The sequence below is a fragment of the Lycorma delicatula genome, chromosome 7, assembly GCF_047948215.1.
Source record: "Lycorma delicatula isolate Av1 chromosome 7, ASM4794821v1, whole genome shotgun sequence".
NCBI lineage: Eukaryota > Metazoa > Arthropoda > Insecta > Hemiptera > Fulgoridae > Lycorma > Lycorma delicatula.
In genome coordinates this window covers 105,770,038-105,775,176 of record NC_134461.1, presented here as the reverse complement: position 1 = coordinate 105,775,176, position 5,139 = coordinate 105,770,038, and the positions used below count along the sequence as shown (strand labels likewise).

The window sequence follows — 5,139 nt, the reverse complement described above, 5'->3', positions numbered from 1 at the left end:
TTTGTCGGAAAATACGTTTTTCTTAAGTTTGGAATAAAATAACTTTGTTAATTTACCAATAAATTAATAAAAATTTTTGGTTAATTTTTTAGAAAATTTAATTCTGACAAAATTGATGTAAATAACGTCCATTAAAATTAAACACAAATTAGAAAAAATAAAATAAAAACTGGATCGGAAAAGTGATACGATTTTAAACAGAACAATTTTCATCAATTTTTAAATTAATGACAATTTATTTGTTCATTATTATATTTCCGAGCAACTTCGACAGAAAAATGTTGCTGATGAGAAGTTTCAGAAAAGATTACTAAATTTTTGCAAACTATAAAGTTAATTTAGAACCTCTCAGTAAGCTAGAAATTTATTTATTAAAAGTAGCTGTATTAATATAAATTCATATGGCTTTATTATGCATACTTGGTTATCCAGTTTAGAGAATGAATAAATAAATAAATAAATGGTTAGCAACTGACAACATTGTTAAAAAATAAAATAAACTATGAATAATAAATAAAGTAAAAGCTGCAAATATTAGACAGCACTGATACTTTCTAGAAGGTCAGGTGAGGTTTACCAGTATCAAAATGTAACAACAATTTAAAAAAAAATAAAATAAAAATAGTTTCCTTTTGGATTGATAGCTAACTGATAAAAAGTGATCTTATAAGTCAATGCCAAATTAAACAAAAAAAAAACAATGGTAATAATTGAACAAAAATGACTAATACATCAATAAAGAAAACTAAATCACATTTTTATTTCCATAAACATAAAATAAAAATGTATAGACAACTTCTAAGAAAATTAGTATATTAATTTCACTAATTCTCATAATTATAGTTATTCACATGGTACTGATTTTATGTAACACTTCCGGTATTAGGATATTCAGAGCAAAATCCTTATCAGGCTTGACTTTTTTCATATACATAAAATTTATCTTTCATCAAAAATAGACTTGCAGCATGTAGTTTGTATCAGCCAGTAAGAAGCTAATATGATAAATATGTCATAAATAAATATGTCAGACTATACACTATTGGCAATATAAATAAATAATTAAGTTGTGTTACTTTAAAAAATAATTTTTTTTTTTTTTAAACATGTATTCATAGTTGAATGAATAAGAAAAATAAAAAGATTTCTGTCAAAGATGTCACACAAAAAGGTACAAAATGTTTTTGTGTTATTTAACAAATATGAATGTATTTATAAATGGCATGATCAAGTTTGAATATATTCAATCTTGATTTCAAATCATATTTATGTGTGTGTATATTATCATATTTATGTGAAGGTGAGTATAGTTTTTTAATGAGGAATTTGATAATTACCCATAATTACAACAGATAGCAGCACTAATGAATAACTGATTAGATAGTTTACAATTTATACTTGATTCCTGTCCAAATTTCTTGGCATTCCACTGATTAGTTTATTAGTTACTGCAGTTCAAAGAAAGTGAACATTTGATTTCTTTTTAATGGGAAAAATGAGTTGTCATGAAGTAATTAAATACTTATTTTTAATGTATTAATAGCTGAAGATTTTTTTTGTACTTGCACCATCAAAATCAATCATTTATATTTATTTGGATTGGTGAATTAGGATCGGGTCGCACAAACCCAAACATTCATACACTAGAGATTCCCAAATACTTCAAAAATATCAAAATTACTAAAAAAAATTGGAAACATTGTTTATGATTATCAAGGACAGGTCCACTAGATTGCTGATATGGTGGACATCTAAACTGAGCACAAACACATCTTATATATAATATCTGCAAGTGAAAAAGCTTCCAGCAAGACGTGTACTGCATTAGCTCACAATTTATCAAAAATGCTATTGTTGGTCATTTCTAAGTACTAATTAAAGCTATTTAAAAATTAACCAAATGAATTTCTGTGACAATGAAACACAGAATGTCATAAATGAAAGAACAGTTGAAATAATGGGTGTTCAACAAGTGGAGAATATAAGGCAAAAGTTGCTGCGTCACCAGGAAATGTTAGCGCAAATGTTATCTTGAAAAAGGAAAATCATCATATGAGAATGTTATCCAACATTATTAGATTGACTGAATTATGAAATTAAGTAAAAACAACTACATATGATAAAGAGCGATGTCGTTTTCATCATTATAATACACCAATATGAATTGCGTCTACCATAATTAAATTCTACCATTCTTAAATTTTATACCATAAGACTATTTCCTGATACTAAACATGAAAAAAAACAACAGCTAATTGATGAAAACTGATTATTTTGAGATTTCAATGAATTGTATTTTTCTGATGGTATCAAAAATCTAGAAGTATACAGTAACAAATGTATAGCTTAAAGACTATACTGAACTTTTTTTTTTAAATTTTGTACAAAAAAAGTATTTTCATAGTTATCTTGTAAAATTATCAAATTTCACTTGATATATATATATATTAAGAAAAGAGTGAGAAAAACAGGAAAAAAAAAATTATATAAAATTCTACCGATTCAGGCCACACAAACTATCTACAGCCACCTATCTGAATTCTCAATTATATATCCTCACTCTTTTCAAAACACTTCTGCATAAAAACACTGTCTACTAAATTTAAAACTTATCAATTAAAGAGCCCTAGTATCTATAAAAATGTTACTTTTTATAAAAGCGAAAATTTATTTTATGATAAATATCTGTGAAGATGTACTGTTTACAGTCGCATATTAGTTCAGTCTATGCAAAAGTAGAATAAGAATTGTATTACATATCTGTATATTCTCAAGAAAAAAAACAAATTGGTTGAAATATTTTTTTGAGAATGTTGTTCCGTAATTATACTAGTAGAGATTTATGTAACCAACCTGAATTCCATTTAACTTTTAACTTACATTTATTTCGGCAAATACTTTAACAAATAAATAGTTAATCACAGAGAAACATTTCAGTAAACCGATATATGTAACCTATAAAATTAGAAATATACCTTGCCGTATCACTAACGGACGGTGTGTATCAATCGAATCAACTGTCTCGTTCTAACCTATTTTACATATCGTCTGCATTATAAATGAGATGTTTTCACTGTTGTATTATATTTAAAATGAATGTACTTAGCAGTTAAGCTAGTTAGTCAATTATGAAATGGTGCAAAAACTTAATGTCAATAGATAACTCGAAATAAGTTTGTTAATGGTACTTGAAAGTGAATCCTGCTTAAATTCAAATTTAATAAAATTAACTTTTCCAGAAGCAAAATTGGTGGTGACATGATACTATTAGCATATTATGTAAGATAATTTTCATGAAATCAAACAGTTGTCAGGATGGCCGAGCGGTCTAAGGCGCTGCGTTCAGGTCGCAGTCCACTTCTGTGGGCGTGGGTTCGAATCCCACTTCTGACAGTAATTTTTTTATATGTTTGAATATTTTTAATAAGATATATAAATCGTTTAAATCTCTTTTAAATCCAGTATACCTTTTCTCAGTCAATAATTGCAATAAAACTTCAGAATCTGTTTCAAATTTCAAAAAATTTCTTTTGATATTGTTTAAAGTATAAAAATCAGTTTTGTCAAATCGGAATAGAAATCCCTTTTTACCTAACAAAATAACATGTCTGTGAAGTAGTTTTAGATTTTGTTTTTGTTCATTTCTTGCTAAATGTTTGAATAAATCAATTTAAAATTGTTTAAATGTCTTCTACCAAAAATTTTCTCAAGTTTCACTATCTTTTTTACAGAAAGTGCATGTGAGCATGTTAATGCTAAAGATTATTTTTCATTAAGAAAAATTCTTGTAAGTCAAGATTTCAATTCAGAAAACTTATCCTGTAAGTTTCATTAAAATTTATATTAAACCTAATGTAATTATTATAATAAAACTCTTTTTTTTTTGCACATTGACAGATAGCAAAAACAGGCACAAAGTTGAGATAATAGATTAATCCCTTCATGTTTTTATTGAAGGACGAAGACACACGCAAAGCAAATTAATAAATATATATATATATTTAATAATATCTATATATATATATATATATATATATATATATATATATATATATATTATAATATATATTATATATTAATATTAATATATATATTATAGTTATAATATATATTTTATATATTATGTAGATTACATCAGAAATGAATATGGGTGCCGCTCTACATTTACAAGTAGAAAAAAGTGCTGTTGCATTTCTAATTGGATGAAGAGAAATAATGATTAAACCTTGAGCTATGCACGAAAGAAATTGCCAAGAACAGTTCTAAGGTATTAGATCTAATAATGGATATTAAAAATGTTATGACTTATCTGGTTACTGTGGCATCATCAATATATATTTTTTTTTTGTCTTCAGTCATTTGACTGGTTTGATGCAGCTTTCCAAGATTCCCTATCTAGTGCTAGTCGTTCCATTTCGGTATACCCCCTACATCCTACATCCCTAACAATTTGTTTTACATATTGCAAACGTTCACTACCTACACAATTTTTTCCTTCTACCTGTCCCTCCAATATTAAAGCGACTATTCCAGGATGCCGTAATATGTGGCCTATAAGTCTGTCTCTTTTTTTAACTATATTTTTCCAAATGCTTCTTTTTTTATTTATTTATTTGCCGCAACACCTCTTCATTTGCCACTCTATCCACCCATCTGATTTTTAACATTCTCCTACAGCACCAGAAGTTTCTAATCTTTTCTTCTCAGGTACTCCGATCGTCCAAGTTTCACTTTCATATAAAGCTACGATCCAAACATATACTTTCAAAAATATTTTCCTGATGTTTAAATTAATTTTTGTTGTAAACAAATTATATTTCTGACTGAAGGCTCGTTTCGCCTGTGCTATTCAGCATTTTATATCACTCCTGCTTTGTCCATCTTTAGTAATTCTACTTCCCAAATAACAAAATTCTTCTACCTGATTAATCTTTTCTCCTCCTATTTTCACATCCAGTGGTCCATCTTTGTTATTTCTAATACATTTCATTACTCTCGTTTTGTTCTTGTTTATTTTCATGCGGTAGTTCTTACGTAGGACTTCATCCATGTCGTTCATTGTTTCTTCTAAATCGTTTTTACTCTCGGCTAGAATTACCATATCATTACCAAATCGTAGCATCTTTATCTTTTCACCTT

The 5,139-nt window shown here is 27.1% G+C and overlaps 1 non-coding gene across 1 annotated transcript; it reads left to right on the top strand.

The window, feature by feature from the left end:
* Nucleotides 1-3,309: 3,309 nt before the first annotated feature.
* On the top strand, nt 3,310-3,393 carry TRNAL-CAG (transfer RNA leucine (anticodon CAG)). The gene has a single exon. It is a non-coding gene; the product is annotated as a tRNA-Leu (tRNA).
* Nucleotides 3,394-5,139: the final 1,746 nt, after the last annotated feature.